The 19562-nt window shown below is 42.1% G+C and overlaps 1 long non-coding RNA gene across 1 annotated transcript in view; it reads right to left on the reverse strand.

The window, feature by feature from the left end:
• LOC118089812 (uncharacterized) overlaps window positions 1-19562 on the reverse strand; it is a 160924-nt gene that overhangs the window by 3427 nt on the left and 137935 nt on the right. Inside the window, exon 5 of the long non-coding RNA XR_009558047.1 lies at window positions 9296-9451. This is a non-coding gene — a long non-coding RNA (uncharacterized LOC118089812). The remainder of the gene's footprint in view (window positions 1-9295; window positions 9452-19562) is intronic.

The raw sequence follows: 19562 nt of genomic DNA on the forward strand, positions 1-19562 counted from the left end.
GCCAAAGCAAACAAGATGAATTTTAACAGGGAGAAATGTAAAGTACTACACTTGGGCAAATAAAAATAAAAATGAAAGGCACAAATACAGGATGGGTGACACCTGGCTTGAGAGCAGCACATGTGAAAAGGATCTAGGAGTCTTAGTAGACCACAAACTTGATATGAGTCAACAGTGTGATGCAGCAGCTAAAAAAGCCAATGCAATTCTGGGCTGCATCAATAGGAGTATAGCATCTAGATCAAGGGAAGTAATAGTACCACAGTATTATGCTCTGGCCAGACCTCATCTGGAGTACTGTGTCCAGTTCTGGGCACCACAGTTCAAGAAGGATACTGACAAGCTGGAACGTGTCTAGAGGAGGGCAACCAAAATGGTCAACGGCCTGGAAATGATGCCTCATGAGGAACGGCTTAGGGAGCTGGGTATGTTTAGCCTGGAGAAGAGAAGGTTAAGGGCTGATATGATGGTCATGTTCAAATATATAAAAGGATGTCATATAGAGGAGGGACAAAGGTTGTTTTCTGCTGCTCCAGAGAAGTGGACATGGAGCAATGGATTCAAACTACAAGAAAGAAGATTCCACCTAAACATTAGGAAGAATTTCCTGACAGTAAGAGCTGTTCGACAGTAAGAGCTGGAATTTGCTGCCAAGGAGTGTGGTGGAGTCTCCTTCTTTGGAGTTCTTTAAGCAGAGGCTTGACAGGCATATGTCAAGAATGCTTTGATGGTGTTTCCTGCTTGGCAGGGGGTTGGACTGGATGGCCCTTGTGGCCTCTTCCAACTCTATGATTCTATGATACTCAGAGTAGTTTGTGAGAATGTGTGAGGTGGTGAGCAACATTCCCACACTTTTCTCACACATTTTTGAAAAAGAATACATGCCAAAGTCTTCTCAGCCCCCAAGGTTTCCTCCTATCTGCCAAAAATAGTCCCATCATCCAAATAAGCAAATAAGTAAAAAAAAAAAACATGTTTCATAAATAGCATCCCTCTCCATTTTTGAGATAATCCTATGAATTTATGAGCTGGTTTTGGTTTTTGCGTTTTGCTTACACTGGTCATTATTTTGATGTTATAAAAAGGAAAGCAGCCTAGACAAATATTATCTCCAAAATATGTTAAGATATCCTGAGCAGGCTCCTACTATACTTCATGTAAAAAAACAAAAACAAAACCACCCTCAATTTCCTTAAGCAAAATGTCTACCATCTAAACTCGTGCAGGATAAATTAAGCAAAAAGTTATGCAATCATGTGTGTCCTAATAAAACTGCACTTGCAAGGCACCTTTCATTTAGCATCAGTGTAACAAGGACAACAATTCATATGAGATGGCTATCCTTGATATTACTAACCCGTTGCTAACTGGTACATAGTCTTAGTCCCAGTGTTCTTAATCAGATACCATCTGTTTCTTTAAGATTAGGTCTGAAACTAAAAGAGCCCATCTCTCTCCCTCTCTCTTGAATGGGATCAGTCCCTGTTGGTTCAGATCTAAGGTAGCTTGAGAGCTACATTCCCCTGTGACCAACCTTCTGGGGACTGCATGCCCATGGTGGTAAAAAAAAGGTAAAGGTAAAGGACCCCTGGACGGTTAAGTCCAGTCAAAGGTGACTATGGGAGTGGCGGTCCTCTCGCTTTCAGGTTGAGGGAGCGGCGTTTGTCCATAGACAGCTTTCCAGGTCATGTGGCCAGCATGAATAAACCGCTTCTGGCACAACAGAACACCGTGACAGAAACCAGAGTGCACGGAGACACTATTTACCTTCCTGTCACAGTGGTACCTAATTATCTACTTGCACTGGCATGCTTTCGAACTGCCAGGTTGGCAGAAGCTGAGACAGAGCAACAGGAGCTCACCCCGTTGCACAGATTCAAACCACTGACCTTCTGATTGGCAAGCCCAAGAAGCTCAGTGGTTTAGACCACAGCGCCACCCGCATCCCCGTGGTGTCAGAAGTGGGATGGTGGGCAGGACCAGAGGCAATGGATGTGAGACTCATACATTTTGTACCATAAGCTACATCCAACCACACAGAGGTTTCTACACAAACACACACACACCCCTCCCCAGGATGCATGCAGTTAAGCAGGAGAAATCATCACAGTTAAAGGGTACAAACCAGCTACATAAAAACACTCAAAAAAGGTGAGGGGTATGGCCTGAAGAGAGAGGGGTACATGGTTTCACATATTACACTGGACACAAATGAACTAATCTGTAAAATATGCTGATATGCCTAAAAGTTCGCAAAATATCAAAACACCTGTACCTTCAACAACAAACATTCAAGGCAGAAAGTTGAACATTATCAGCAAAAGCATAATTTTGGCAAGGTAAACATACATTTCAAACTGCAATAATCTGGTTCTCTTACACCTCAGCACAACTTAGCAATTTCAAGGTCTGTGGGTGCATCTGCTTTGCATCTGCTTATTGATTATGTTCCAAAGATTTCCCGGGTCCTTCTAAATATTGACACTATCAATATGTCCACATGAAATACAGCGGCAAAGGAAAACAGGAGCATAAACGCAGAAATACAAACTGACCAGTCAATCAAATGCTTCCTCGTAACCTCACCTCTACAAGTTTCTGTAGTTGCACCTGGGAAGAAATGTTTACATATTCAGTTAGCCTGAGATAACAATCTCTCAGCACCCTTCAGACTTATGAGGAGGGTTTCATGAGAGAAAGAGAAAGCTGGCCACTAGAAAAAGAGGATATGGCCTATGATGACAGCTAAGCATGCCAACAAACAGCACAGAGATCTCATTTTAATTATTTTGCTAGCAAAATAATTTGTATCCCTCCTTCCTGTTGGAAAAGCCACCAAGACACCTAAAAAGAATGATAAAAACAGTAGGAAATGCAACACACCATAAACAACATAGCACTTTGGGCAACAGCAAATCAGATACCCAGTCCATCTAATATAAATAAGTTTGCAGTAGTCTCCAGAAGGCAATCACGACGAATGTATGTTTGATATTAACTGCTTAGAGCTTTTGATCAAGCAGTATATAAATCAGTCCCAGCTCCTGCCAACCTAGAAGTTTAAAAACACATCAAAGTGCAAGTAGATAAGTAGGTACCACTCAGGCAGGAAGGTAAACAGTGTTTCTGTGCACTGCTCTGGTTCGCCAGAAGTGGCTTTGTCATGCTGGCCACATGACCTGCAAGCTGTTCGCTGGCTCCCTCGGCCAATAAAGCAAGATGATTGCCACAACCCCAGAGTCAGTCACGACTGGACCTAATGCTCAGGGGTCCTTTACCATTTTCCTAATATTGATCTTATTTCTGAATTCTGCAAGCTCCAAGTAGTTCTTGGGCAGCTGCCTTCTGAACCACCTAAGGTTTCCAAGTACTTGTCAAAGGCAGTCCCACCAGAGTGTATTACAGCAATGCATTATGGGCATTACTAAGGTATGGGTACTGCTAACAAACCAGCCATATCTGCCTTCAGCCTCTGGGTATCCAGAAGTAGCAATAGTTACAGAGGAATCTCCAGGGTGTGGACCTGCTTCACATTCCTGTTAATTAGGAAGTACAATAAGCCAATCGATCTGTACACATTCCGGAAGGCATGTGGATATTGCCATTGAATATTGATATTTATATGGAGGAGGGGATTGGGAAACATTATGGTATGTGCAATGAAATATTGCAGAACTCATTTCTGGATCTTTACATGCAGAGGCAACACCTGGCACCTGCAAAGCTCTCTTTTTTAAAAAAATAAAAAAATTCCTTCGGTAGCACCTTAAAGACCAACTAAGTTTTTATTTTGGTATGAGCTTTCGTGTGCATGCACACTTCTTCAGATACCTTTTTTTTAAAAAAGTTTCTCTTTAAAACTCTTCAAAAGCATGTTTCCTTAAAGCAACGTGCAATATGTCTAAAAACACATATAAAGGTAAAGGGTAAAGGGACCCCTGAGCATTAGGTCCAGTCGTGACTGACTCTGGGGTTGTGGCAATCATCTCGCTTTATTGGCCGAGGGAGCCAGCGAACAGCTTGCAGGTCATGTGGCCAGCATGACAAAGCCACTTCTGGCGAACCAGAGCAGTGCACAGAAACACTGTTTACCTTCCTGCCTGAGTGGTACCTACTTATCTACTTGCACTTTGATGTGCTTTCAAACTGCTAGGTTGGCAGGAGCTGGGACTGAGCAACGGGAGTTCACCCTGTTGGGAGGATTCAAACCGCTGACCTTCTGATCGGCAAGCCCTAGGCTCTGTGCTTTAGACCACAGCGCCACCTGCGTCCCAAACACATATATCATGTGTTAATCCTCTCTCTCTCTCTCACACACACACACACACACACTCACACACTCACACACACAACCTGGAACACGCCACTGTGCTCCATCAATAAATATATGGTATGAAATGGTGGTTCTTTGCCAAAGAACAAGAAGGAAAGCATCCAGCGATCAATTCTTTCAGACCCTGTTAGGACAATTCAAGCCATAACAACAGCTTCAAAAAGGAGGGGGTTGTGGAAGAGGTCACTATCCTGTGTGCTGCTTTGCAAATCCTTGTTGTTATCCAAATGTGTTTGAATAAGCAGAAACGGGAAGCCAAACAAAACTATTTCAGATTGCAAAGCTGGAGCAGGGGACAATAGCTGCCACCTCCAGAAAACAAGAGATATTTGGCCACCCATGTTTTATGCAGACAAATGAGAACGTGTGCTGCTTCTCTCCAGCCATTGAGAGGTCTGTCGAAGGGCTACAGCTGCTCCTTCGAAGAACTGGGTGGCCCGTTCCTTTTCAGCAGCTCAGCAGAGTGTTAAAATCGAAAGATATTACCACAGAGAGAACTGGGCTTGCACTCCTTTTGAATAAAAACAAGCAGATTTAACAAGGAGGGTGGCTCATCTGTTGCCAAACATTCTATGTGGTGCTAGGAAAACCCTCTGCAAAGTTCAGGCTAATTTTATTAGGGAAGCTTATGCCACAGAACTTTACACTTATGCAGAACGTAAGTACGGGCAGATTTACACATTATGATTGTTGTGGGAAACACCGCCAATATTCCCTGAGTGCCCAGATCCAGATACAAAGGTGTTGAAAGATTCAGGTATGAGGTCCATACTTTTGGGAAACACTGATGTTTCATATAGCAACTGTAATGTGTATCTTAAGTATAGCACTGGGGAAAGAGTTCTGCTTAGTTTGCATTTTAATATGAAGCTACCTAACTGGCATATTCCGAAACTATATACAAACTGAAACACAGCTACCTTACAAAATTTGTGCTTTGGCAAATTTTGTGATGGAATTCTCAAGCCAAAAAATATGTATGTGTACTAGGGCAAAGTGTGCATCAAAATGCATATACCGTATAGTGGGAAGGTAACATACCAAAATGTATTATATTAAAGGGAAAAGGTGAACAAATTATGCATATTTGGCCCCCCAAAAATGCATCCAAACAGGTGTATATTAAGGGAATTTGGAATTTATACTGCTGATGAATTTCTATAAGGACTTTTTTTTAATGCTAACTGATGCACAAATGTGGCAATTTTAAAACTGGAAAGAATTAGAAGGTGAGAGAAATCAAAATGGACAAATTTGTCCATGCTGACTTAAGTCTTCCTAACACAATCTGTCCTTTTAGCTGCATAGCCTTGCACAGCAGAAAGATTGTTGCAGTGTGCATGCAGACTTTAATATTCAAGATGCCCTTGTTGTGGTGTTTACTTGCAGTCATGATTTCCTACAACTACTTCTCATATTTCACTGATGTTCCCCTGGTTCACACCTTAAGTAGCTACACAAGCGTCTCGCGTCTGCTATCATTTCCTGAAGCAATTCCAACCAACTACATTTCAGCAGGAATAGTATTAAATGTACAGCACATTATTAAAAGAAGGGGTTTTGGTATAGGTTTTTGCTTCCATTGCCCCTTACACCCCCAGACAAATGAAAGGTAAATGATAAAAGTTACTTGAAAAATACAATCACTTGTCCGCCAGAGACCAACGCAATTAGAAGAAAAAGAAAACATGGTTCTAATTTATTAATGAACATTTGCTGCCTGTAATTTTACTGCACTTATTCCATTAGAAGCTTGACATTTCCTATTGTCACTGCTTGCATTTCTAAACAGTTCCACATGACTAGAGCTACTCTGTGCAACTCGCTGAAGACTGTTAATAAAAGAGGAAGACTGGGCTGCATAAGCATGCTAATATCTGGCCACATGCTGTAAGATCCACTAGATAGCAAAAAGAAATCCCCTTCTCAAATATTTTCTAAACATTTTAGTTTTACACACAGAGACATATTTCAACATCCTCTAACATACACACACAGTGTTTTTCCTTAGGTAAAATAAGGAAGGAGGAAATAGTTGAATAGTTCTCCCGCCATCCCTCAACCATGCATGAACATATATAGTAAGCCCCTTCTGAAACAGAAGGGCTTTGAGGACCACAGAAGAGTCTACATGTTGAATTCCTTTCAAAAAACAACAACATCTTGCATAGCAGGTAAAACTGGCTAATGCGTGCAGCTGCTTTGAAGGAAGTCATCTCAAAAATAAGCAAACAATAGTCGTTTAGGAAAGAGATTGTTAATGGTATCGGGGCAACCTGCTTTACTATCTGCTCAGAAACATTGCAGCACCTTTATACATCATGGAATCCTGCAATGTCATTTCAAACATATAAACTAGGAGTAGGCCATGTTTCTGAATGAAATATTTGGAGGACAGGGAGAACGAGGGGCTACAGGTGATGGTTCCACAATATTACAACACATGCTGCTCAATTGGCAAGGAAGCAAGATCCCCCTCCTTGTGTCTGTTCACAAAATATAGTAAGCCTCTATTAGATATCACATTCACTATAGCTCTGGAAATTTGGAGCCGGCAAATGCCACAGAAAGCTTGAAGGCTTGCTGAATTTCCAAGGGAAAGAAAGAAAATATGTTTAAGATAGAAAGAAAGAAAGAAAAAATGTTTTAAGAATTTCTAGGTCACATTCCTACCCCTTCTGATCCAAAAAACAGAGGAGTGCAAGTAAATTTGATGAGCCTAAGGACCACATCACATAAGATGTCCATGGGCTGTATTGCATCTTGCAATCTGTCCTTGGGACCCATACAACTGATGTGTGTGGCCCCAGATTGGGCAAGCACTTCACATGCTCTCCAGAGCACACATATAATCAGGAGAGCAGGGGAAAGAGTGTAAGACAACCTACTCTTCCCAAGCCCCAACGCTTTCCAATCTACCCTTTCTCTTAATGTGCTGAGCTGCAGCAGAGAAAAAGATCAGAAATGCAGGGAAGCCTAGCCTATCTTTGCTCATTCTCCAGATGAGTTGCCCTCTGACCACATATAGCTTGTAAAAGGGCAATACACCATTCCTCGGACTAACAGCAGAGTCGCCACAGCAGCAGCTGATGGGAAGCAAGTACAGTGGTTACGATGGGAGGCGGTTTGAAGGGAAGTGAGGCAAATAGGAAGCAGCCTGCCATTTGGCTAATCATCCCGCAGCAGTTGCTACTCACTCCATGAGAGCTGATAGGAAGCAATTGGCACAGCTAGGTTAATGAAAAAATTAATGCTCTCATGAATGTGAAGCCGGATGCACTTTTGTAAAGTGTTATATAAATTATTGGAGAGTGACTCATTATTTTGACCTTGTTTTTGACCCACCTAATACAAAATGTGTCTTGGTCATCCTTGATCACACAAGCCTTTTATTATGTTATCCATTTTATAACCTAAAGCTCTGACTTTACGTGCCTTTTTAAAACACGTGCATTTTAATAAAAGCACCTAAATTAATTTCTCAGTCAGCTTGCATCCAGGTTACCAAATGTCAGGATCTAAAACCCGTCGTCAGTGGCAAATCTTGCCCCGTCAAATCTCAGCGCACCAGCAGACCTGTTTTAGTGGAATGAAGAACCCAGAGGAATAATTTCTTAATAAGTCAAAGATGAGCCATGAGAGCTCACAGAGACCTGAGCTCTGACAGACTTGCAAGGGACTCACACTTCAGAGGGAATAGCTAATAGAGCTGATTAGAAGGCAGCATTTTAAATTGCCTGTGTGATGTCGCAGGAGCAAATCTATCATGGAAACATGCATTGGAACCTCAAGAACATTCCTTCTTACCTAAGACAAGTTTGTCACACATTAAGACAGCATGCCTTGTTTCAGATGCCTGTGCAGTTCATAAGAAAGCAATTCATATTTCACACCGTTATTATTAACATTATTTGATTATATTGTTTTCAATTGCTGAATGTTATTAATTGATGCAAACTCACTAGAAGGGTGGGATATAGGTTTAAGGTAAAGGTAAAGGACCCCTGACAGTTAAGTCATGTCACGGATGACTCTGGGGTTGCAATGCTCATCTTGCTTTAGTGGCCGAGGGAGCCGACGTTTGTCCGCAGACAGTTTTTCCACGTCATGTGACCAACATGGCTAAGCCGCTTCTGGCAAAACCAGAGCAGCACATGGAAACGCCGTTTACCTTCCCGCCGGAGTGGTACCTATTTATCTACTTGCACTTTGACGTGCTTTCAAACTGCTAGGTTGGCAGGAGCTGGGACCGAGCAACGGGAGCTCACCCCGACGCAGGGATTCGAACCGCTGACCTTCTGATCGGCAAGCCCTAGGCTCAGCAGTTTAGACCACAGTGCCACCCGTGTCCCCGGGATATAGGTTTATAAGAAAGAAAGAAAGAAAGAAAGAAAGAAAGAAAGAAAGAAAGAAAGAAAGAAAGAAAGAAAGAAAGAAAGAAAGAAAGAAAGAATAATACAGGGCCTACATTGCAAACCAATGAGCAGTTTTGTGTTGTTAAAAAAATACTGTATTTATAAGTCAGACTATTAAGTCCATCTAGCGCAGCACTGTCAACTCTGACTGGCAGCAGCTCTCCAGAGATTTAGGTAGGGCCAGGGATTACACCTGGAATTTTTTGCATGAAAAGTGTCAGGAAACGGCCTCTAGGCCCTTCCCCCATTGGAGTAAATCTATGGGATTGCACAGCTAAAATCCTTATACTGTAATGTGGGTGGTTCTCCTCCTAAACAGGCCCTCTCTACTCAAAACCTACACCATGAAAACTTTTTAGTATTCCAGTTAACAGATGGGGTAACTGATGCTGAGAGACAGAAACTTGTCCAATGTCACACAGTGAATCTAGGAATTAAATCATTCTCAAGAAACATAGTATGATAGTGCTTGCCGGAATAATACATACTGTATTATTAACAAATAGAAATATACATCATATAAAACAACAGGGAATAAATTGCTTACCTGCACATATTTTATGTTATATTTCTCTTCAATTTCATTTTGGTTTTGGATTGCATAAGCTACTTCCTTTAGGTCTCCATCATCCACAAGATAGGTTCTTGTGCTGGTGGTGCTGGTGATTCTATCTTGGGCTCAGTTACTGATTGAAGAGACAGCCTAAACATTCAGAACACCAGGGGGGGGGGAGAGAACAACTCTGAAAATGAGGGAAATCTTTGCAAGTAATCTTTGATTGAACAGAGCAAATAGCAGCACTGGGTTCAGTGCAAAACCACTATTTTCCTGTTTAAATATTCCTTCAATACTCACTCTTTTCTACTTTTACTTATAGACAAGATAAAAGTTGCGCCCCTTTACAGAAATGTGACCTTGCTATAATGTGTAGAACTACTTTCCACAAGATTCCTCATCACATTATGAAACCACACTTCCACCTCACAACTTGGTGCCATCAGGAAAACAGTGTGTGAGTGCAGAGATTCAGAAAACGACAGCAGCAATCCACACACTGAATAATGAAATGCATTACATATCTATCAGGGCCAGCCCTACCATTGGACAACATTAAGTCCATATCTCAGGCAACAGATGCCTAGGCACAATGGCAGCAGCTCCTGGCTGTTACTCCTAAGGTCCCCTGGTCTATCCTTCCTTTGGAGAACAGAGCTATATGTGTGCTTCACTGCATCTCTTTGCACACCATTGTTGCCTCAGACTCATGATGGAGAGCACGATCCCATCAACAACACTGAATCAAAATTCACCTAACAGTCCAGTCAGCTTCCATACTTTGAATGGGGAAGGGTCACCATCTTCTGCTCCACCGAAAACAACAAAATATATTGGGCCAGATCTGGGACCAGTTAGTTAGCATAAAAACCTATTTAGGGCAATATTCTCCTAGCAAATGCAATGTACTCTGCCCCAAAGTCTTGTATGTTTAAGAACTGAAGCACACAATCAGAAGAATCATATGAGCCCCTCTTGCTGGGCTATACCATTTCAGCCTGCAAATGGGAGATTGTATGTGTCTCCCTGTAGATATAAATCACACATGTCTAGAGGAGAAAATCCTAGCTTACCTTCTCCCTGACATGCTAGTTGGCGAAGCAAACATCTGCCGTCCATCCTTCAAACCTCATGGGGGTCCCACGAGATGCAGAGTACAGTGGTACCTCGGGTTACAAATGCTTCAGGTTACAAACTCCGCTAACCCAGAAATAGTACCTCAGGTTAAGAACTTTGCTTCAGGATGAGAACAGAAATCATGCTCTGGCAGTGCGACAGCACCAGGAGGCCCCATTAGCTAAAGTGGTGCTTCAGGTTAAGAACATTGTCACATTAATAATTAAGTTCTTAACCAGAGGTACCACTGTACAAAATTCTCCTCAAGGAACATTTACAAGGGTTAGCCACTCCACTGTTACACTGAAGTGTGCTTTGTTGGTATTCCACATTGCTGCTGATGTTGAATCGTAAGACGGAGGAAGGCTATTGTTAAGATAGAAATTGCTTCAATGGATGCGCTGTAATTCCACAGAACCTTTACTCTGCCTGCAACAATGGAAACCTATTACTCTAACTACGTAGCCACAGCAGATATTCCATTATATACCACAAAGAGCCACTGTGGCACACACTGAATATGCATCTTAAGACAATGTATAAGAGCATGCAGTTAATTTCTTCCCCTTCGTGCTAAATAAGAAAGGTATGGCATGCCACCGGAGAGCTGCCTCTTCGGCAATTTATTACCCTCTACTATTCCTTGCAGGTTCTAACAGATGACAGCCATTCGCTTTTAACAACATATTGCCTATGTCAACAATGAAATAATTTGCTTTATGGTGAGTGTATGTCCACACACACCCCATCTGTATTCCACCTCTGTATGGAAACTCTGTTGCTACTGATCACTAGCTCTCCTATTTTAATAGCTGTGAATGAACCATGAGGTTTCCCACCCCACCACCCCAGATCCTGGAATCCTTGCAACATGAAATGCATTAGCATGCTAATTGGCCATGGGGGTGTGCCACTACTTTAGTTTTATTTCGTTTTGCATATATTCTAACATATACACTGAATTATCAGAGGCTGACAAATGTGACATGCTCCTAATCCAGGGGTGCCAGGTTATCTACAGTACAATCAGCAGCTACAAGAGCACCATATAGCCAGGTGTTTTTTTGTGATGTATTCCAGTGGTTGAGGCCTAAGGACACTGAAAAGGTATTTGAAGGAGTTCAGCTTTCCATCTATATTTGCTTGACCCTTGCCATTCCTGGCTCATATAAAACATCTATCAGGAGAGGACTGACCAACTGGATGCAGAAGATAATTTATTTATTTTATTTTTAACACAGAATGCAATGCCTCATTGCAGGAAATGGTTGATATGCTGCCCTTAAATATCATCACAAATTTCTCCTTCTTGGACAAGATGCTCATGGCAGTGGCTGCTGGAAAATTATTGGGTGGGCCCATTTAAATTTGGCTTTGGCATGGAACAGGCTTGTTCACTCTGGTGCATAACCTATCCTGGAAAAAGAAAAAGAGGAATCTGACCTTGCTAAGTCTCCTCGAACTTTCAGTGGCTTTCAATATTAGCAACCGTGGTATCCTTCTGATAGACGATCTGGGATGGCAACTGACTCCTAGCTGTCAAGTTCTCATGTTGATGGCAGTCTTGAGAAGGCGGTGCCAATGGTGACTCTTGGCAGCTACAGTATGGTGTGGAGCAGGGCTACATCTTGTCCCCCATGCTATGAAATATGTACATGAAAACCCTGATGACAGTCATCTGGAGAAGTTGGGTGATATATCATAAATATGTAGAACATCCAGCACTGTTTCTCTTTTTCATCTGAATCAGGGAAGGCTGCAGCTGAGGGCAGCATCCAAAGGCATGAATGGGCTGAATGAGGTCCAATCAGCATAAACTTAACCTACACAAGAAGAAGAGGCACTGTTACTGGGTGGTTTTTCTAACTTTGGAGGTTGTGTTCAGCCTTGGCTGAATGGCATTGCACTAAGGATTAGGACTGCAGTTTGGGGGCTATGCCAGATCTGTCTCTGGAAGTCGAAATGGATTAAAGGGGCCTTGACCCTTTTCAGAATCTCTGGCTAGTGCAACAGCTACATCACATCTTCAATGAAACTTAACCACGGCTACAGCCTTGGTTTAGGAACACCTCGGTTTACGAATTTTCAGTTTACGAACGATTGTAACCCGGAAGTAAGCAAACCAAGGTTTTCGAGGCCTACGGAGGCCGCAGCTGCGGAGGCGCTCCCATGGCTCTGTGAATGCCCGGAATGAAGGCCCGGAGCGAAGGCCCGGCCTCTGCGGAGGCATTGGAGAAAAGGCCCGGCCTCCGCAAAGGCATCGGACGCTCCGGTGCCTTTGCGGAGGCTGGGCCTTCACTCCAATGCCTCCCGGAGGCCGGGCCTTCACTCTGGGAGGCATTGGAGCGAAGGCCCGACCTCCGCGAAAGCACTGTGATTGTGGAAGAGGACCCTGAGCCTCCATCCAAACAATGAGTATCATCAGCCCAGGTAAGAAATAAATGTTAATTTTTTTCACCTAAAATACTGTCTGATTTATTTTTTAGTACAGTACAATGATTATTGCCTTCATTTTATGGATCAATGGCCTCATTAGACAGTAAAATTCGTGTTAAATTGCTGTTTTAGGGGGTGCTTTTCATCGTCTGGAACGGATTAATCCACTTTCCATTACTTTCAATAGGAAAGTTCGCTTCAGGTTAAGTATGCTTCAGTTTAAGAACAGACTTCCAGAACCAATTGTGGTTGTAAACCGAGGTACCACTGTATTTGGATTAGCTCCTGCTTGAATTACTATAATGCATCATGCTTGGATTACTGAACATTCTGCACAGCAAGAGTCACCAATATGGTTCCTGGCACTCACAGGGTTTTCTCCCTCCACTGAAATTTGGCTTAAAAGAAGCATCCTACTGTAGTCAATGGGGTGGGTTGCAGTGTGTGCTCAGTTGCAGTGTGTGTGCGCTGCCTACAACAGTTTTTCTTGCTTGCAAATGGGCCCTCGAGTCTAGAAAGGTTCACAACCTCTGCTGCACACTACCCTGTGCGATACATCCTGTACAAGTATGACCTGCTTGGACTTCTGTGATGCTTTGTAAATGTGGAGGCCTTGCAAGACTCCTTGGGAGCTTCAGTTACAAAATACAGTGGATGGTCTATTAGCTGGGTTTTATGTACATGAGTTAACTGCAGTTTTTATCTTATTTAGAATATTTACACACCACCCTTTGCAAAGGTTGTTTTATATACAAAATAAATACATAAAAGTACTGTGGCACCTTGGTTCTCAATCTTAATCCATTCCATGAGTCTGTTCAACTCTCGAAACTGTTCGAAAACCAAGGCGCGGCTTCCGATTGGCTGCAGGAGCTTCCTGCACTCAATCGGACGCTGCGTTGGACATTCAGTTTCCAAAAAATGTTTGCAAACCAGAACACACACTTCTGGGTTTGCAGCGTTTGGGAGCCAATTTGTTCCGACAACTAAGCCGTTCAGGAACCAAGGTACATAAAAACGCAGTTTGTTAGAAACACACAACAACCAAATAAAAGTTACTAGTAGCAGCAACTGTGACAACCAGAACAGCAACCTACTCCAAACATTCTTTGAAAAAGTCTTCACCAAACCCCTGAAGGCTCAGTCTCCCATTGAAGGAGACACCACTGAAAAAGCCCTTTCCTGGGCTCCTACCCACTATGTAGTGACTATGAGGAGGCCCCATGGGCTGATCTGAAAGCACAGGCAGCTCGATATGGAAGGAGGTGTTCTTGCCAGTGAACGAATTCTCCTGATCAGCACATTTTCCACTACATTCATCCGCAAGTGCATAAAGTAGCAACTTAGGAAAAACAATTCAAATAAAACACTTAAAAGTTTAGACATCTGCATCTGAATTCTAGCTGGAAGGCACTGAAGCAAAAATTAAAAAAAGGAAAGGAGGGGAAAAAATAGCCTTTGAAGAGTTGATCATTTTATAACATGCACAAAATGTGCTTCTTTGGCTACGTACCTAAACAACTGCCTCTATTAAAAACTACAGCACCATTTTGGTTCCAGACGGCATGCAAAATAATTCATAAATGACAAAGATCAGTAGGCTCGGTGCAGCTGTTGAACGCCTGCACTTTGGCCACCCACTTCAGTGGAATTGAGAGCTTTCGATCAACTCCCAACTCTCACAGGCCTTTGAACAGTACCAGAACATGTGTTCAATACTTAAAGAAAAAAAAGCTGGAGCCAGCCAAATATGAAGGATTAGCAGGCTAGGCAATCTTGCAAGTGCACCCAAGCATCTCCTCCCCATTTTCCATTGAACTTTTTTTTATCAAAAGTCTTCATGGGAAACATAAGCTCAACAAAATGATTTCTGCCTTTCCTTCTCAGCTTTTTATCTTCACAGATTCTGTAAAAATAACTCAGAGTATTAGCTACTTGTATTTCTAATTAGCCTATTACATTTGTTACTGTGGCAGACAAATAATTTAATATATACCCAAGTTAGAATACAAGCCCAAATCTTATTTCCAACTTTGGCACTGCTGTTGTTTGTTTGTTTGTTTGTTTGTTTGATAAGGTTTTCTTTTCACCTTTTTTTAAAAAAGTTGTCAAACACAGGAAAGGAAAAGAAGAAGAAAGAGGAAGGGAAGGGAAATGAGAACATTATCACCGAGTTTGTGATCTTATTAATTCTGGCACAATCCTCTAGGAAGGAAGCTAAAGGTTATTGGACTGTGTGGATTTGAATTTGTGCGTATGCATGTATATATCCTGCTCCACTTTGTGTATCAATTCAATCAAAGGAGAGGATATTATTCTCCTAAATAAATGAACAATCCACATTTGTACCAGATATTACCATATCTCTACCCAAAATGCTGATTTCACTACCAACATTTATATTTTGAATGAGGTTGCCATTTTATTTTATTTTAAGAGCACCTTTAATGAGATATCAAATGTTTGAAGTCAGCGCTGCTCAAGACAAGACAATAATATGAAGAAGACTGAAATGCAATGGCTGGCTGCATGGCTAGGAATGATGGAAGGTGCAGTCCAACAGCTCAGCATCTGGAGACCATTGCCCTGCATTAAACCACAACATTGTGCAGAATCTCTATGATAACTAAATGGGGGGGGGGGGTGTCAATTCCAGAGAAAAAGGGCTAGTGCAGAAGCAAATCTACTTTGAAATAACACTGAGCCAACTACATGTTGCCTTACAAGTCGTCCTCAATTCTGCTTAAGATATTTGAGAGAAAAATAGAAACTGTTGGGCTTTCTGCAGAAACCATTTACTATTGTTACTATAGTCTTGCATTTAGAATACTTGCAAGTATAGCTACCCACACATCCCAACTTTAGAATATTATCAGCATAAGGTTATGCTGTCATATCATCTAGGTACATTTGCCACAGGTGCCTCTAGGGTTTGGGTTACCTGCCTTTCAGCACTGCTGACATATGCTGCATATCAAAAGATGATGTAACCTGGTACATGAACAATCTCCCATTCATGCATCACTGATGTCATTCCCTTCCTTCCCTCCCATTAGTAGAGCAAACATATAGCCTCAAGGAAAAGAGATGTGGCTAAGATATTTCACAGCATTTCAAGAGCGTCTTTATAAGCAAGCTGGAACCATGTTCTGCCAGAGTTTGGTGACCAAGAGCTTGACTGGAGAAAAGCATGCACATCAAAAGCTGTTGATCAGTAATCAATGGCTTTCCTTGCCTGTTCTCCAAACGGGGTTTGGAGCATTGAGAAATGCCATGCTACTGAAAACACCATCTAAATAAAACCAAATGGTCTGCAAAATGTCTCGGGAATGCAGGTGCCAGAGATACTATCTTGTGGGGCCCTTCTCTTGCTGGCTTTGCTTGCATTCTGGATTAGATTGGCTGGCACATGGATTTAATGAAGTCATACTTGTGAAGTGGCACTTTGGTACAGTGTTCTGACCTTCAGTGACTCCCCTGTGAATTGTCATTTATTGCTGCTAGTGATAGCTGTGTATATGGGTACTACAAAGTACAATGAATCAGAAAATCAGAAAGTTGGAAGGGACCCCAAGGGTCATCTAGTCCTACAATGCAGGAATCCTGCCCACAGCCATCCCTGGGTGGGCTCAAACCACCAACCTTCTGGTTAACAGTCAGACACAACGACCCACAGGAAGACAGCTATGATGGTTAGGACTTCTGTAACTGGATCTATGAGGCATTTTATTTCGGCAAATATAGGTATATTTAAACCAAGGCTGTATTTTGTTCTTTTCCTGGTTCAGGTTTGCTTGGGTGTTTTGTTCTGTTTTTCTTTGACAACATGGCAGCTCATCTTTTATCTTCATCAGCAGACAAGATATAAAATTACCAGTTTTATTATATGTGTACGACATGGTGCTTGTGTTCCTTTTAATTGGCGATCCAATCAACGTTCGAATTTGCACATTAGCAACCCCAGTGGGTCAGGGAGTAAAGCATAAACAATAATAAAGACTACAGCATCAAGACTGCAACAGAAACAAATCAATCTGTTGACCAATGTACAGTGCTTCATTCACAGCGTATCATTATTTTCCTATGGATATTCTGAACTTCAAAGCAAAACACAGAAACATAAAGCAATGGGAGAGAGCAACACAAAACCTAGAAAATAATATGAATTAAGCAATCATTTGAATGAGAATCTTAGGCTTACTATTTCCTAAGGGAGGACCTGGGGGGGGGGAGAGAGAGAGCGAGAGCTGTGCAGCAGTAGGGGTGGTATGTTGCATGAATTGTCCTTGTTAGGTGTGAGGAGAAGAGATGAGAAAACAGGAGCTGTGCAACAGGCAGCAGGGGGTGGAATGCAGCTGGCTCTGATGGGCCTTTGCTGATCATTGCTGGAGGCGGGGAATAATCTTGTCCCATCTGCAGTTGTGCATCAACAGACCCTTCAAACCTCAAATGGATTGGTTTGTGATGACTGGGATTGACCTTTTGCCTCTAACCAAAGTGTGTGTGTTTTGTCAGAAGGAGAGAGGCAAGCTATCTGTAACGATAACTAATTCTTTGGGATTGAGAGTTTCTAGTGTTACAGTACCGGTAGTACCTCGGGTTACGAACATGATCCGTTCCGGGTCGCAGTTCGTAACCCGAAAAGTTCGTAACCCGAACGGCCATTTTGCGCATGCGCAAAGCGCTATTTTCGTGCTTTGCGCATGCGCACGTGCAAACCGCTATTTTCGTGCGCATATATACACACGGTTTTGCCCAGACTCTTATGACTTGTTCTGCCCTAACTTTGCATGCGCACGTGCAAAGCGCTATTTTCGCAAACTGCGATCGCGGCCGAAAATACTTCCGGGTTTGCGCAGTTCGTAACCCGAGGTGTTCGTAACCCGAGGTACGTCTGTATTGGAGTTTGCCTACTCCAAACAGGGCTCCAACAGAATGGGAAACAAAGGATAGGCTGGTCAAAGCTTCAATGACACACTGAACAATGGACATTGACCTAAATCTTTGGGATAAACTTTGGAAGAATGATTTGAAATTTATTGCATGCTATCCACTGAAAGAGAATAATATGAAAATGATTCATAGATGGTATCTAACTCCAAGCAGATTGGCTAAGATGTATAAAGCAGAATCAGATTTGTCTTGGAAATGTAAAGAAACAGAGGGAACTTTTTCCACACGTGGTGGCCATGCAAAAAGGTTAAAGAATACTGGGAAATGATTTATAATGAGATGAAAAAAATGTTTAAAACAGCCTTCCCGAAAAGACTGGAGGCATTTTTGTTAGAAATGGTGCAAACAGAAGTCCCCAAGTGTCAGAGAAACTTGTTTATGTACGCAACAACAGCTGCTTGCATTTTGTTAGCCCAAAAATGGAAAGTGAGAGAGGTCCCGGGTAAGGAGGATTGGCAATTTAATATGACGGAATATGTGGAACTAGAAGGTTTAACAAATACCCTAATAGAGAAAGAAGAATATTTATTTAAAGAGGGATGGAACATTTTTGCTGACTATATGGAAAATAACTGCACATATTTGAAAATGCTAGCATTAAGATAAATTCAACAGTTTAATTAATAATTGAATGATGTAAAATTGGAGGACCGACAAAAATGGACATAGTAAAATATGCAGGAATAATAGATAAACAAAATGAACCAGGGAAAGCGAAGAAGGGAAGTAATTGAATACATGGTATTATGTAAATGTTTATTTTGAAGTGTTAAAATGAAAACATAATAAAAAATATTTATAAAAACAAACAAAAAGGACTTCTATAGGCCTCCCCCGCCCCCCACCTGTTAAAAAGGCCGCTCTCCAACACCATTTCATTTAGAATTGGTAAAGCAATCTAAGCACTGCCCATAGTCTTAGTCACATTAAATTCCATCAGTTATCATCAGGTACGTCAAGGTCAATGGAGATGGCTTTTGTACATGAAATCATTTGTATACCTCAATTAAAGGATATGTGTATATATACAAAGGGACGCGAGTGGCGCTGTGGGATAAACCACAGAGTCTAGGGCTTGCCGATCATAAAGTCGGCAGTTCGGATCCCCGTGACGGGGTGAGCTCCCGTTGCCAGTAAAGCGAGATGAGCGCCACAACCTGGACTTAACAGTCAGGGGTCTCTTTACCTTTATCTTTACATATATGCATGCATGGATAGAACTGCAATTGCAGCTGGTGCTTTTGGGCGGGGGGGGGGGGGTTGCACCAGAGCTATTCCACTGTTCAAAGGACTGGCTGCTTTTCAGCTTAGAAAACAGTGATTTTAAGAATAGGATGCTGTTTGTTATGATATAAACAAGGAGGAAATACTGCTGTGCTATATGCTGTGTCCTGAATCCTCACAACAACCTTGTGAAGTAGATTTGGTTGAGAAACTGTTAGACTAAGAGAGGGTCAAGGTCACCTCACAAGTCTCGTGGCTGAGTTTGAATCCTGGTCCCCCATGTCCTAGGACCTAGTCCAACACTCTGACCACTATGCAACTTTGGTTCATATTAGACCCTCCTAGAGACACTGTCTGTAATACTGTCTGAAAATTTAACCCACTGAAATGAGAGCTCATAATATGCATTTGATTAATCAAATAAACTAACATTGTGTCCTAAGGACATCCTCCCCAAGCTATGTTAGATTAAGCAATCACAATTAGATTTTGCCACATAGACCTCCTGGCTGTCAAAAACAGTTCACAC

The sequence above is a fragment of the Zootoca vivipara genome, chromosome 8 (assembly GCF_963506605.1).
Source record: "Zootoca vivipara chromosome 8, rZooViv1.1, whole genome shotgun sequence".
Lineage (NCBI taxonomy): Eukaryota > Metazoa > Chordata > Lepidosauria > Squamata > Lacertidae > Zootoca > Zootoca vivipara.